Consider the following 17,491-nt stretch of genomic DNA (forward strand, 5'->3'; position numbering starts at 1 on the left):
ATTATTATTCCTAATTACGGTACAGAGGCCATGTTTCATTGATGCGTGTTCGCACATTAGACGAATCCATGCCGTAGACGTGTGGGTGGCCGGCCGAAACCTCCTCGGTTAAAAACTCGTTCTTCTATCGGTCAAAGCCCATCTTTGTTCGAGTAAGCACCGAAAAAACTTCCGAAAAAAACCTTTATATGCAGCCACTTAGCCATATCCTTTAATGAAATAGTTCTTAATTCTTTCTTCTTTGTATCTCGCCATAAAAAGAATAAATAAATAAATAAATATTCCAATATTCATCCAACATTTAAACGTTTTCGATCTGGTTTTACCTATAAAACGAAAAAAGAAAAAAAATCCTTCTTCAGGCAAAAATATCAAGATTGTCATGGCCAAATCGACCTGAACCAATGCCTTCACCGCTCACCTTCGAACTGTCGAAGAGGGCACAAGACGCAGCTGTGGGGGAGGGAGAATCCTTTCTAGCCTTAGGTTTTAAATTATGCAAAGAAGACGTGGTAAACTAAGATAACCCCATCTTCCTTGCATGTGAAATCCCTTAGATGCAAAACCAATTTACGAAAAGGCGGGTCATTTGAGATAATGAAGGCAACATAAGAGCTTTTCCAGCACCTGGAGAGTTTTTCGGGGCATTTTTTTCGACAACTGCATTCGGTTAATTGAAAGCGAAGTGAGCAGAATGGTGTTTCGGGACCTTTTGCGACACCGTCGCAAGCAGTTAGGAAAATATACATTCGAATGAAGAGGATAAACGGAAGAACCCAAGTGTTTGGGGTGATCTTAATCGTACCGCCTTATCATTTTTGATTTGAGATTTAAAAATGACACATTACGGACTTCAGGGTAAACATCAAGCCTGTTTCATTTCTATCTTCACTATTTAGGTGTAAAATCAACGCCCGAGGGCTCCTTATCTACTCAATTACAAAATTACATTGCTTTCATATGATCATATCCGTTCATCCCATAAGTGCTCAAACTATCCGCTTGGAGAACTATGTAAATTATAAAATTATAGATTAAAATTTAAATTAAATTATGTAAATATGTTGTTATGTTATTTTAATTAAATTATGTATGTAAATTTTATCGTAAGCTATTCAAAAGCGTATTAAACACCATTCACAGAGATAGTTATATAGTAATAAAAATGTATTTAGTAATAAATAAAGTTTAAAATTATTTGCCTAAGCGTTATTCCCAATAACTATGTATTTTTATTTGATATTATATTTAAAAAAGGATATTCTTAGAGAAATATTTCACAGTCCTAGGGAATGAGGTAATGTCCGTCGTATTCGCGGCATGATATGCACGGTTTTACCACAAACAATGACCTGTATAGAAGACAAAAAAACAAAAAAAAAACGAAAACAAACAAAGAGAATGCATCTAACTAAAATCAGGAGGAAATTCAAATCCACAATAAGATAAAGTCTGATAAAGTGCACGGCGTTAGTCAATCCCTATGTGGATCTGCCTACGCGTTCCACTTCAACTCTGAATCGTTTGAGGTTAATGAACACACGTAGAGCCTTATAATGACATGCGGTGTGGGCCGATATGTCAAGTCTGTGTCTCATAAAAACCTTCCCAGACAATACTGGTAGCACCTCCTATCGAACCTTCAATAGGAGTCGGTTGAAATCGACCGTGGGTAAACACAGAGCGAGAACGTAGTCAGAGGTGCTGAATAAATTATACACTTATAGTCAAACAATGCAAAAATCAGGATTATTTTCCTTTTAATCAATGTCTCTGGATACGGTATCATTGCTCTATATTGTTACAAAATGTGGAAAACAGAAACATAAAGTCAGTGTACGAGGGCGGCGCTCTATGTATATACTCCTTTGCAGGCAAGAACGCAGCAATTCTGAGCAAATATGGCGCACCAATAATGTTTTTCCCACTGTTCAAAGAGTTTCAATGTTCGAGCGGTTCGCAGACTGGTGGTATTAGTGCTAAATTACTAGGATTATGAAGGATCGGGAAGGAAACTAGTGGGAAGGCAAGTAACAAAATTAAAATAGCGGAAGGTACTGCTGTGAACATTCTTACAGGCATTATTAGAGGAATAGGACGCGAAAAAATGGGAAACCCGTGGGAGTAGATTACTAGACGTTTGCAAAGAAAAAACAAGCAAAATAAATTGAGAAGTCGTTCATTGCAAATCATATTTTTCGTGCAGTATGTATATGAGGATGTACATGTTTCCACAAATAATTCCGCACGCTTCCTTAGAACAAAGAAAAAGAAACATCCCACCACCACATAAATCAGAGTAATCTCACTGCTCTTTCAGACACAATATTCTATTGCTGTTATCAGACGATCGAAAAGAATTTAATTTACGAACAACACACGCATGTCAGCGTGCCAAAATCTAGCAACAATTCACAGAAACTGCGAATTGTTGACAGATTTCAATCCTTTCTTAGAAGTGTTCAGGATGTATCTTCGCCGTCACGAAGTGATTGACTTACAAAGGAAGTACGGAGGAATCCACTTTTGAGTGGCATGTATTCCGTGAATGCTTCAAGTGAAACAATTTCTGATGGTTGAAATCAATTTTCGTGTGCTGACTTCACCCTCACAAATCATTGCTGGAGCATGTCATCTCCGTAGTGATAAAATTTAAAACAATATAAACCCACAATAGTTGCACAGAAGTTCAGTAGTTCTCATAATCAATTTTCAATCAATCTTATGCAAATTTGACCAAGTTCTGGAATCAGTTGCGGAGAGTAACGTGCGTTTTTTTTCTCTGAAAATTCCTTAAACAAATTCTACAGGAACCCCTTTTCTTTTACAGGAACTGTATGTGAAGACACGAACAGGCAAAGTAATCTCGTTTACTATGAGCACTAATACGGTATTTGAATGTTTTGGTAGTGAGAATATCGTATCGATGTCACCACATCGATCTCTTATAGCATCAAAAACCTGTCTTTTTGGCTACTGTACACCCTATCAGCATTGTTGTAGGAATGAGAAGCCAAATTATTCGAATTCTTAGGTGCATATGTATAAACTTCATAAAAATTGGCTACTCCAACTAATTTGTGGTAAGTGACAATGAAGCAGCGCAAGGCGAGTAAAATGCTGGACAATAGAGCACTCAACCTAGTACGAAAGGATCTATTCACTTTAGGTTCAGGACTCGGCTATGCTCCATAGCGCAACTCATTTGACTCGTGGACTGAATTAGAGCACTCCTCAGGAGGTGTGTTCACAAACTCTTTAGAAATACTACAGCTAATGCAATGTTGCCTTCTAATCAACAACTATTAGCCAGGAATTGTTAGTAGATCGGGTCATTAACGCCATGTGGTTTAGAGAACTTACTCCTCAGAATTTAAACTTCGAGAGACCTGATTATTCTGCTTACACCAAATGTTTAAATTTCACAAAAATTGATAATTGTTAATTCAATTTGATAGGATTGGTAGAATTAATTAATTAATATAAAATTAATTTGATAGAATTTCGAGAAGATCTGAAAATCAAAATCTTGTGCGGAAAGCTCATTAGTTCTTATTCCTCTTTTTTTAAAATCTTTTTTTCCCTCTCTTGAACTTGAAGTTATTCAACCTCTGGCACACTTTTTTTTGGGAAAAAGCTCGTCAGAGTGTTTTGCGAAAACTCCTTTCACATCCCTTTTAGTAGAACAAAGGGATGTGAGACATTACTGCTGTCAACGATCCGGATGGATGATATCAAGGAACGCTGTATAACGATATTCTGTGCAAAAATACTTTATACTTCACAAGAAAATGCTAGAGTGAAGACTGTTGTGAAAAAGAGGGCATAAACAGAAGCTGAAATGCAAGCGACTAAGCTTCTTAAAAAATCGAAAGCAAAAAATGAGGTAAACGCTGTGTATGTGTGTAGCGGGATATTACAGCAACTGAACGAAGAAAGTAATTTTCATGGAGACCACTCAAAATAGCCCATCATAATAATTGCCAAAACCTCATAAGATGTCTGAGAGCAATGCGTACGTGATACTAACTCAACATTCATAAACAGTTTACGGTAACCATTGAGAAGAGGAGGAGAATCATGACGACGTTGAAGATTATCAAGATCATAAACTCGCCAACGCTGTACTTGTGGCACCTAAGGCTATCATCAGTGGAGTTCACAGACGCGTAGCTTATGCGCGCGTAACGACCATACAGGTAATTATCGATGGATGACGATCCTATGACGTGGCAGTATTCGATAATCACCAATTAGACGCAGTAGACAGGCGCACAAGCTGCGCGATCATGTCCGTAAACTTTACTTGCAGCATAAAAGGCTATAGTCAATTTTATTCGATTCACGCTCGGAAGCCTCAAAAATTTGCGCCCACTCATGAAACTGTTCAACTCGAACCTGGTCGGCAAAATCTTCTTTTTTTTGTTAACGTTTGTCAGAGCGGTAAGGTTGAAAAAATCCAAAGTAGCGACCGATAACACAGAAAAGGCCTTGTTCTTACATTGGTCTTCGCCACCGTACTATACGTAGGTGAGAGAGGTCAGAAATTAATGATGCAGGAAAGTGTTTGAATTGTTTCGTACTCGTCGCGATCTGTCAATCCACGCACTTTTCTGCATCATTAACCTCTGTCGTCAAGCATAGGCAGCGGTTATTAAATCTCGTATGTTCTGAGTGCAGCTGAGGAATAAATCAAGAAATACGATCTCCAAGGATAATTAGAGATCATCCTCTAGCTGCCTTGTAGCACTCTTTTTTTTCGAGAGAAAGAATTTATCATCAATGATTGACCAATCACCATTCTTCTTTAACAAGATACCTATTGGTTTTTGATTCAAGTACTACTGAGCCGCCAAATACAGAAAAGTCTACTAAATTCCAGGTACAAAAACTAATCAGTTCAAGCTAGTCGTAAGGAGACTATTGCTATTTCATAAACCAAAATAAATTAAAGTTTCCTCAGTGAGACTAACTGTCATTTTCTTCGAAATATAAAATCGTCACTTTATGAGCACATACCTGCAACTCCAACAACAATCTCATTTTGCGCCTACCGAGAAAAGAGTTAGAGTTGGCAGAAGAGTAATAGTTACTCGTTATTTGGTTCTAATCCCTTAATCCAGGCGGCGACCGCCAAGGAATTCAGCAGGAAGTGAACCGAGGCCACAGCTGTAGATGTTGGGCTTAGCGTCCGTCAGAATTGGATCCGCCTCCGAAACTACGACCATCAAATTAATGGCCAACACACACACGCTTTTTCAATTAGCTACTCATGGTTTTCGTTCGAAATTATTCTGTCAGAATGAGAAAAAAAAGTGCATAGGGGACATGCCATTTTGGTAATCGTGGAGAGCCGTTGCTAATACATTCAACAAGAAATCTTCCGGAAAAAGGATGGTTATATCGCTTCAGACATGAAGGGAAATTTTTCAAGGTGAGAAAAACAAACCTCGAAAGAAAATGCTACTTTTCTGATGCAGAATAATTTAGACTCCATCAGATCAAATAACAGAGTAAACTATGTATGTCTTTTTTCGTTTAGAAAAAAAAGACGAAACGTCTGACAGTTACTGCTCCAAAAAAAAAAGATACAAATTGCAGATCTCAGAAGCACAATAAAAAACGATTTAACGAAACTTTATGCATTTTCTGAACTCCATAAACAAAAACGTAAGTGAACTTTCGAAGGGAAGTTATATAGAAAAAGTGCCATTAAAGAAATTCCATGAATTAGAACACCTCTAAATTCTTGAGCTTCTCTTTTTTATTTCGATATTTCAATTAAAATCCTATTGATGAGACACTTTTTTTGACCGGTTTCGATAATAGTCATGAAAGTTTGAAAAATACTATAAATCTCGCGCAATAATCAAATTTTCTTCCACAAATGGTGCGTGCGTGAAGCGTTAAGTAGTAGTAGCGTAAGATGAAAAATAGCCGCGAAGAGTGTAGAGGGCGAGTTGAAGTGCTCTTCTACCCTACGTACGGAAGTTCGCTGCCGGCAAATGGATTTTCGGGGCAAAAATCAAGATTCACACATTAACACGAAATAGGAATCATCTAAATCATCCGTTTTCGAGAAAGGTCAGACTTTCACGATTCCAAAATTGTCTAGTCGCGGATTCTCGCAAGTCCAAAACAGCCAAAAAGGTAACAAATGGGAGGATCAAAGATTTCTTCCCATCGCTGTGGCTGTCATCGGATCCACAACAAAAATCTGGGAGAAGTCGGTGAGAAATAGGATACTGAGAGATTAGTGCATCTTCTCAAAGAAGATTTTTCATTCATGGAATAAATATAATACCTCGGGGCACTTCCGTGTTGTTTGATAAAACTGGAAAAAGAAAGACAGAGATAAAGCAGTACAAGTGCAGGAATGATTTATGAGGACAAGAGCATATACACGGAACAGGAAGGTGGATAAATGAGGATCTGGGAATGTGATAAAGAAAAAACGAAAGAAAACACAAATTGAGAGGAAAAAAACAGTAGGGAAGGAGATTACTCTGAATTTATGCTAAAATCACATCTTCCAGAGTTGTGTTTAGATGGAAGACACAAAACTAGCAAAAAGATAGTTTAAGAAAAAGAATTGGGTGAGAAGTGTCTGTTGAAACAATTACTATGATTATATTATTGTTCTGTTAGTTATAACTGTATTATTCAGATCATATTGATTGTAATTATACTACTTTCTTTTGATTTTATGTTCATTTATTTAAAGGCATCACCCCACGAATCTGGGCTGGTGCGGTTTTCAGGTGGGTTATGCCTATATGGGGTCGTAGATTATGGAGAGGAGTGTGATTCCGTCTATTTCTTCCTAATTGCCGTAAAAAACGCCCCGGAAGATGCGGCGCGTGCACAGTCTGGTGCGCTCCAATCGAACTCGTTGTAGAAAGTTGCGCCCCGGGACGCTCGGAGCCGCATCTTCTAGCCATTTTTTACGGCAATTAAGAAAAAAGGACGGGATCACCCTTCTTCCCATAATTTACGATCCCGTGTAGGCATAACCCACCTTAAACCCGCACCACACTAGATTCGTGGCGTGATGCCTTTAATATGGGGTTCTGTTGCGTGTTCGAGAGGCTTACCCTAATTTCCCTTGTATAAGAACGACCGTTTACAGGGCCACCTTAAACGCAAGAAAAATTATAAGTTCCCACAGATGAACATGAGGAGAATGAGAGGAACTCTATCGTCAAGAAAGACAACGAAATCCACGAAATCTCTCATTTTCTTCTCTAAAACATCATCTTCCTGTCTTCTCGATCTTCCTGTCGGGACCAGGCAGCCTTATACGGAAGAAATTGGAGTGGATCCATTGTGAGCGTTGCCCGTCATTGGTGCAACACAAGCATTAGCGTAAGTAAAAAGGACAATGTCACTGGCGTATCAATCCACTTGGGATAGGCCAACGTATTTTCCCGCAATTCGTGACCGTTGAGGATTTCGGAATGCTTGCAAATACGACGACCTGCGAGAGCCAACCGACGTTTCAAGTCAGTGTTTTTATCCTCCCAGACAAGCTTAGTACCAATTTATCGACACGAAGGGATGAAACGCTTGGTTTGCACTAGGACGGTTTCGAACCATTGGCTACCATTGGCTAGACAAATGAATTTGATATACCAACAGTTAAATATAAATAACTTTCTTTCCTAGTGCTGCACTTCTTTTTCTGAAAGAAATCTTATACTTAGTTCAATATTTACACAGTCTTTATGAAACTAAAACCATCTATTATAGTTCATGCCTTGAGAAGGGAAGTCAGACATTCACTGTTCTAAAATCGCACAGTCACGGATCGAGATTCTGCCGTTAATATTAATGAAATTGTGTTAATTAGCATTTTTGTCTGTTATTTTTTCTAATGATTGAACCATAATTAACAAAAATGAATACGAGAAGAGCCGAAGAATAGGAGTGTAAACAAACACGGGACACTAAAGAAGATTCGTGAACGATCCAGGAGAATGGAACGGTAAATATAAACGCAGATAGACAGGTAGTTACAGACATATAACTGTCATGCCAATTTCATCATTTCAAGGCACTAAACAGGCACTCGTCATTAGTAGATCGAATAGATAAAAACTGCTATCAAAAGTGGTGAGCAGCAAAAAAAAAGCTTAGTCTTCCAATATGAAGAAGAAAAATCAAGAAATTATAGTTAGTTCTGAGATTTAAGGTATTACGTAGCAACAATCATCGGATAAAAACAAATCTTTGGTCCAAGAAGTTTCCACCTCATCCGTTCTCGCTTGAGTAGCCGTACTGAGATATATGAATCCACTTTCAAATAGGCAGCAAATGAATTTGACTTCCTCGTCCGTTTACGAGAATTCCGCTTATGATCTGTTTGAATCAGGTCAGATTTACGAACATGGCTAGACCATCAGGGATTTTAATCTTTTAAATGGCGAAAACATTGTTTAAAGTGATTCGAAGCTCTGTCTGTGAGAAGCTTTAACGGATAAGCTAAAGATGACGACATTCTCCCAGTGGTATCTTCCAAGTAATATAAAAACGTCAAGAATCGGATCTGTTTCCTGCTTGAGAGGATTATTATTTCGATAAGCGTCTTTCGAGAATTCTGAACGACAGAAAATATGGGAAATATGAGAAACAGTTCAAAAGTCTGGTAATTGAATTAACTGAAGTGAGAGAGAGAGAGAGAGAGAGAGAGAGAGAGAGAGAGAGAGAGAGAGAGAGAGAGAGAGAGAGAGAAAGACGAGAAAGGGAACAATAGGAAGGAGGCGAAACAGAATCCTAGACTATTCTCCATTCCTTTAGTCTTGCTGTTCTATCCTATTCTGTTCCATTCTATTCTTCTACTATTTTTTATAAACTCTCATTTCATTTTATGGTTACTGTAGGAGCTAAAAAAACAACTCATAACAATTGACAGACACACAAACAACGTTTGCTATCAATTAGTTCTAAGGAAAGCTAGATTTGTACGTAATTTCCGCAAACCGAGGCCAAAGCAAAGGAAATTGAGATTTTTTCATATTATATCAGTTGGGTTTTGAAGTAAATAGACTAGCGGGATTAAAAAAATTAGACGAGAATAAAATGTGGAGTATAGCTTAAAAGAGAGCAAACTTCACCTTTAAGTAATCTCTCAGAAGTATTCTATAGACGTGAAGTACTATACGTTTAAGGACAGTATCAAATTACTCGCTAATTTAGGGCAGCTTGAGGAGTACAGTATAGGCTAAAGTGCAAGTTCAATGAACAGTTTTTAATGTGAAGTGGTCACGATGATATTTTTGTGGAAATTACTGTAACGAAATTGCTCACTTCATCCTCTGTGAGATGCATGTTTAATCAGCAGAAAACCTGCGCGAACCAATCACGCCATAATAAATCACCACGCATTTCTTTGCAGAGGGAAACGAAAATCGAATTGGAGTTTATCGTTCTCGGTATAACGTGTCTGCACAGTGCTCAATAAGATGTTAAATATTATGGTTGGGGTGCTCTGGAAATAATCTCAAGTATCAGACATATAGTATACAGTAATGTATCGAATCACTTAGGTGCATTTGTCCTTTGGACTAAAATAACAGAAAAAAAGCAAGACTGCCTTAAAACATATGAAAGCCTCTAAATAACTAGAGCATCAAAAAGTTTTCTACTAGGTTTTTAATTGGATGTAACATAGGATATAGGATATAGCTCGTATGAATTATATCATTACATACATTATCATATTATTTTGTATCGCATGTGCTTAAGCGTGATATACATATCAAATCTGGCAAGTCACACACACGTAGATTTCGAAACTTCAGAAAATAGTAATATTATTAGTGGAGAATTTTTGATCCGCATACACAGAGATGTTGAATAACACTGGCTTCAAAAAGAGCGAAAAGCATTCTTCACTTTTCCTCACAGGATTTAGATGTTTTGGACACTTCATTTTTGATCATGATTCTCATGACCGCATGATATTTAACCATTATTCTTCCGCTCCAGTAACGTTCGCTAATTTAGGAACAGAAAAAATCGCATGAACTATATTCGAAAAATATAATGGACTATGAATCAGTTCAATGCCTAAGTGGTTCCTTTTCTCTCCATAACGATCGATTTATGAGAGACCCATTCCTTTTTTGGAAGAACACAAGGTTTTTTTGTTTAACACTAAATGTGAAATAGATGTCATCCCTGCCTAAAATTTACTCAGAAGGTTTAAAGAGGGGAGTATTCTGATTAAAGTGAGATGTATCATATCAAATATAGTGAGATTTCAAGAGACGGTGTTCGCGAGAAGTTAGGCTTCCGGTGAGCAGAAGCGTCAAGCAAATGGCTACATGTGAAGCCCTGATCAATATTTGTGGATATGAATACCGTCATCTTAATCGTTTCAGAGAAGATTAACACCCACATGAGAAAAGAAAACCCTTGTGTAATCAAAAATCAGAACTATTTTTCTGCAACCTTAGAATCTACGAATGCGAGGCTACGTATCCTACAAGAACTAGGAGTTTCCTTGTGGGAAAAGAAACAGTAGCAAGCTCAGAGACCGTCCTCGGTGAATAAACCCAAACTTAATTATGGCTGAAATCTTGAGAATCTTTTTTTAGATTATCGAGCATGATCACAGATTAATACTCTTTTTGACTATAGGGTATGTTTAGAAGAGCATGCACATGTCGATGGAATGATGCACATGTCTTACTGACTCAGCTCGACATAAACGGCTAGCAAATGTTACGGCCTAACGCGACTATTTGCATCTTTGCCCGAGTGTGTCGTCCCTAAATATATCCAAGTCCATTCTGTTCGATCTTCAGTTAGAGTTCGCCTAGAATCTAACTATCCGTCGCTATTCCATAGCTTGCAATGCTCTATGTCTCGATTGAACTGCCTGTCAACGTCAAGTCTCCTCAGATACTCCCCTGATATCTTCTTTACCACCTCCTCCAAAACTTTCTTGAAAGGCCTCGAGGACTTTTCCCGTCTGTCTCAGAGCATCCTTACGACAACTTGGACAATGCGGTCTGTTGGTTTCCTTGTAATAAGATCCAAGAAACGGAGACGATTTTCTTCACCACTTTTGATAGCGGTGTGAGATGTGGATACTTTTCGCAGCGCAAACAACACCGAACGCCGACTTGCACATAAAAATCGCCATTGTAGCACACCCTAGGCCATAGCGAGTCGAGCACTCGTCTAAACAGCTTCCTTCCCATTCAGTAAATTTTTCGTCATCACTGTAGATGGAGCTGTCCAAGTCTCCGATCCCTACATCACGGTAGAGTTAAATGCGAATAGGTAGACTTTCAGTTTGACTTCGTTGGCGAAGAGGTCGACCACAGGCACTCGGTCAAGCAGATGAATAAAGAAATGGCTTCAGCGCATCGGTTGAATCTCCCTGGTAGTTGCCATAGTTTTTCAGCATACAGTCCAAATAACCTTATCCACGAGTTCGATAGTTTGTCTGTCCACCCCGATTCCCGTTGAGGGTCTCGAGGATTTCCACATCTGCTTGCATCTATCGGGGCGGAGGCTGCAGCTAATTTCGATGCAAGCTTAACAACTCTCGGGCTGTTGTCCTCGTACATCTTTTTAAACTCGCTCTTGAAGTCCATTCGTTCTCACAATTACATTTCAGTTGACTACGGAACTTCTCAGACGCTTCTCCTGGCTGGAGTCACCAGCAGTGGGGACAACGCACACAAAATTGTACGCGGATTTTGCCTCCGCAAATGCAAAAGACGAACTTCCTCGGAGTTAGAACTGGAAGCGTTTTTTTTTGTTTTGCAGCATCCTGTATACATCTAGTGAAATGATCTCTTTCTGGTTTTTATCTCAGTATTAATTAGAACTTTCTTCTGCATTCATCCGCGTACAGACCTGCCAAGTCGAACTTCGATTGTTGTAGAACTCTACGACTCTTTTTCTGGGACCGCAGCATTCGAAGAAGAAATGACAAGAACTGGGGAGCGGTCGGATGCGACGTCCCACACGATTCGACATTTTCGGATGTTCGACAAAGGGATGTTCCTTGTCTGAACGCAATCGAGCTCAAACTCAAGACTCTGCATCTTCCGCTTACCCTGCTCTTTTGGACTAAAGGGATTGTTTTTTGGTACGTGAAATCGCCGTGTCGATGATTCTCTTAAACGTGGATGCATCGATGAGGTACATCTGCTTGCAAATGTCTATTAGACCACTTCCGCTCTACAATTCTTGATTTCTAAGATAATACCATTTTCCAAGCACATCGGATTATTTTACAGGTCCTATTTTTGCATTCGGATCAATTCCGACCATTACCATCTGTTGGTTTGGTGTCTTGGACGTCAGCGTATTGAGTCCATCACAAGAAAAACGTCCATATTATAGTTTTCACCCATTCCTACAGGTACGTGAGCATTTGCGATCCGCAGTTTGGGTCCTCTGCAATCACAAAACCTCAAAAGAGGCATTTTGGCAACTATGATCCAATTTCCTCCACCAGATTATTGTAGGAATCCCTCACAGCTATTGCTTTCCTTTTATCAACATCGCTCCGATAAGTGATGTAATTATCGACATTGATGATGGGGCGATCTATGATACGTGTTTCCTGCAATACAGCAAGCGGTGCATGCAGATATTGCTGTAGTCTGGTCGCCGATCGCGTTCTTCGGCAGTTCAAATTTACGAGACGATTGTTTATTGCCAAAGATTCCATGTTCCCCTCAGGCATTTGAGATATCAGGGTATTGGTTCTGGGACGATGCTAAAAGAAAGCACCTTTTTGCGACATATAAGAAGCTTCTGCCATATAACAGTGTGTGTTACATAGCTCGTACGTTCCCGAGGCGCATACTTAAATGACTCATTGCGTTCAGTGAGAGCGGGGCAACGATGCGCAGACAACCATCGGACGTGTATACGCAGCCAAAAGTAAATACTGGTTTTGACGTTCCTTTTTTCAAATTTGATCACGGTTTAAGAATTTGATCATCCTTCTTATAAAGATAGCCACAATCTCTTCGTCATATATGGGTCCTCTTCAGAGCGCATTACCCAGACACAATAAAATCTCAAATAAAACGAAAAATGGTCGCACGTCTAAAAACAGCTAACAGCCGATGTAATCCCACCAAAAAAAGGAGGAAATTCCCATGTGTATAAACAGCAGTGGAGTGTGGAAATGGAAATGAGTGTAGGCGACGATAGAAAGGAGAGAGAGTGCGGGCTGGGAAAAGAGTAGTGCTCTAATAATTAGGAACATGTCAGAAAGTAGTTAAAGATTTCGAGAAGAAAGACTGACCAAACTTTTCATCAATAAATCATAATGGTGAACACCGCCACGAAACAAAGGAGAAAAAGAAAAAGAAGAGGGGCAACAGAGCTCCCACACAATATACATATGATACATCTTCAACATGACGCATGACGACATGATGGTGCAAGTAGTTTACTGTTGGCATGGAAAACCAATAGAGAACTACATAACATGTTGAGTTACGACTTTGTAAGTAACTGGAGACTAGGATAACGTCAACGCTCTGACTAAAATTTATTCGTCCACACAGATCTTAGCTTACATCATGTTTTTCCAATAACTTTCTTCATTCAAACAATTCTTTGTACAGTGCACTGTGATATAATACAGATGCGGATCTCTCAACTTCTGCAGAAGGCAACTTGTTTGTTCGGCACTAGAGAAGAGCTGCGTTTATATTGCCAAAAAAATTAGACGCGGGATCTTTAGATTTAATTTGGAACCAGGATTCTATATTCTCTTTTCATTGTACCACTGGTATATGTGAACAAATAAATAGATGATCAAATGACGGAGAACTCTTTAACCTAATGAACAGACGTGAGACCAAGGAAACTAAATCACTAGTCACTTGACCAAGCATATTTCAGAGAATACGCCCAAAAACCACGTAAAGAGCCTTCATGGAAAGGGTGATTTCGCGCAGAAAATAACTTCATAAGATTTTTGAGAAAACATGTCCATTGTCGTTCCTCGGCTAAGTTCATCACACTACACGTTCATGCTCGAAGGGATTAGAAGCATAGATGCGATATCGGAGCCGATGTTCCGACCCCTTTCACTCTTAGACGGTTATCGAAGGGACACCTTTCACTTTTGGACGGCTGGCGATGAGACCTCTTTCCTTCAGACAGTCGGCTAAAAGGACCCCCTTCACTTTCGGATGAGATCCTCATCACTTGAACACCACCCCATACATCCTTCACCTGAGGAGGGTCCGGTTCCTCCTTATCGCACCTATGATTACATGTTTCGTGAAACGGGGAGCCATAAATGCCTAAGATAAATTCTACTGGTTTTGGATAGAAATATGTGGAATAAGCGGACAACCGAACAGTAACCACCTTTTAATTTTCGAAAATTTCAGCAACCTAACAAAAAGAATTGTAGTTGATATTTCATTATTTATTATTGTTTTATTGACCTGTTTGTAGTTTTGCGCCTTGGAATATCTGCACATTTCTATCCATTTCATTCCATCTCTCGTTCGCTTCTCTCTAGACAAAGCTAGATAAAGCCAACTTGAACAGATCGAAGCAGACTAGACAGGACCGTCTGAACCACCTTTAGAGCCAAGATGAAAACATTACGATTGAAAACATAAAAACATTGAAAACATCCTTTTTGATACTATCCAGGATAAAAAAAAATAAGTTCGATGGAAATGTATATGGAATATAAAAGTCTTTCGGAGAAAAATTTGATGCCCTTCGCGTCACACACGAGAGGAGAAACCTTGGAGCGACTCTCGCACGCGATCGGGACAGATGGAAGTATCACTGGCTCCCATATTATACATAAGTATACAAAATTCTCTATCATACATTTTTTTTCCCCAAGAATTTCGTATATTTATGCTTTGAAACTCTTATTTCCCAGGTGTTTTCGAGAGAAACGGAGACAGGAAGATGGAATGAAACGAACGGAGTTTTCAACAGACAACAAAAAATACGCTTACACGCGTAAAGGTATTTCGCTGTTCGCAGTATAAGTAGGTCTAGTAGCATATATCATAATCGAATGTGAAAATGAACGAAAATATACGTATTGAATATGAGTAGGATAAGGAACTGAATAGCAGCTGCTATGTGCTAAGCACTATTAATGATGTGAATTTGAGCTTTTGCAAACACATACATGGCGGATAGCTGCATCCTTTAAGCCGAGAAAAATCTGCAATTAACCTCAACAGATTGGTGACAATTCAGGAAGAATCAAAGAGAGAAAATTGAACAGCGGCATTTAAATCGAGAAATGGTTGCTTGAAAGAAAAAGCTGCATTCGCAACATCCGTTATCCACTTATATTTCTACTTGACGAGTAAAAAAATAGAACGGCATGCAAATAGAGTACAAGACAAAAGAACTTTTCAAGTGAAAAAAGTTCATTAGAAGAATACCGAGCGATATGCAGATGCAGATGCGTTTAGCAGAACAAATTAGAACAAACGGAATAATGGTTTTCCGCTTAATCAAGCCTCAAGTATTCAACTCAGGATATTAAAAAAACACTGTTGTCCAATAGGTAATTATTTATAATTATTATACATACGTATACATTTTCATATAAATACTGAATGAAATCTAGTTACTACAACATTGAAAATGAGAAGATTCCATTTAAAAAATTCGAACAACAAGGAAATGATCCCGCTGTTTCCTAAATATTATTCCTGAAGTTGTTTCGAGAGATCAAAAACTGTTTGAAAAGAGCACTCCACGCAAAATTCCCCAGAAAAGAAAGGAAACAAAAATCTTTAAAAAAAAATCGCAGATGATATGAACGCTTATCAGCTCACTCTAAGTCAAAAAATCCCGTAAAAATAGCATTAGTTCTATGTGTTAGGCTGCAAATGAATAGCAATTCTGCACGCTGTAAGGTACTCCGGGCATAAGAGCTGCAAATTTGCAAAATAGTCGTATTAGCATTATAAGTGTATCTCAACTGCAATACGATACAGTATTTTTAGTGAAAAAAAGGTAGAGCTTTACATTTCTCACACTGGATTCGACGAAACGAATGTGATAACACTTTTTCGCGAGAATATTTGAGACGTACCAAATCGAAAAAAAAATCCAATAAAAAGTGCTGATCACGAGAATTTTCTTCATTGATCTCAAATATTTTCTATCGTTCATTTTGTTCTAATATCTGTTATCTGTTCTAATATTTTTGCTACCTATTTACACCTACTTTTATTTTTATACTTATACGTTTATATTTATTCATATTGTGTATGTGCAAGCAGTGCAAAACAACCACCACAACCACCACCATCACATACAGCAACAGTGCGCAAGGCTGGCGCGCTCCAATCGAACTCCTTGTAGAAAATAGCGCGCCGGAATGTCCGAAGCCGTATTTTTCGGGTCGTTTTTTACGGCAATTAGGAAGAAATGGACAGAATCACCATTCTCTTCATAATGTACGATCCCGTATACGAATACTCCACCTGAAATCCGTAGCACCTCATATTCGTGGAGTAATGGCTTTAATCACTTCTTTCATTGCGTTCAGATGCACTCCACTTGTAAGCAGTAACCGATGTTGATGTTTACCTCGGCGATCGCTATGCCTTCGCAACAATTCACAGCACTTCCAGACTTAACACATTCTCCCATGCCCTTCCTCGCCTGAATCGAACATACATTGCGGTCGTTCGATGAACAGTGATACTATCGCCAAACACACAAATGAATACTCTTCTCCTAAGCACTTTTCAGTCATGTAAGCGTGAAACTCTCTTTCCTTACAACAAGCTCCTGTAACTCTAGAATATAACAAAAGATTAGGAGACTACCACTCTACGATAGATGCACGAGTTCTTAAACAATTGCTCCTTGTACTAATCTCATTGCCATGGAAATTCTAATATAATGAAAACAGAGGTGCTTATATTCTGGCCAATTCAGAAATTTGATGGATTTCCTATCCAATACCAAGGTTTCTTTACCTATTGTGAGTAGTGCGACAGAGACTACTACTACTATCGTACTACTCACAATACTTACTAAGTATTGTGAGTAGTACGATAGAGAGAGAGGTGGGGGGAGGGGGTACTCCAGATCAGCTGTTTCCTACAGAATTACGCAAAAGAGCTAATGGATTGAACTTGCTTGCTCAATTTATGAACAGAAAACGCATACTATTAGGTAAACCCATATAGATTTTCTACCAAGATTTTTCCTTCTTTTTTTGTATCAATTCGCGAAGTGCTGAGATGTGGTGAGTTATACAAATGTGGGCAATATATAGTATTTCACTTGGAAAAATCAAAATAAGCACGAAAAACGGCACTATTCGGGAAACAAAGTGACATTCAAAGAGTTCAAAGAGAGTTACACTTCAATTTCTGAAGGTACGTGCACAAACAACAACCAGATAGAACAGAGCCTGTATTCCTTTCCACTTCACTAACTTCAGATTCGGTGCAACTGATAGAAAAACAACAAAGAGGACTGAATTCGAGAAAGGTGA

Source organism: Necator americanus, chromosome V (genome assembly GCF_031761385.1).
Source record: "Necator americanus strain Aroian chromosome V, whole genome shotgun sequence".
In the NCBI taxonomy this organism is placed as follows: Eukaryota; Metazoa; Nematoda; class Chromadorea; order Rhabditida; family Ancylostomatidae; genus Necator; species Necator americanus.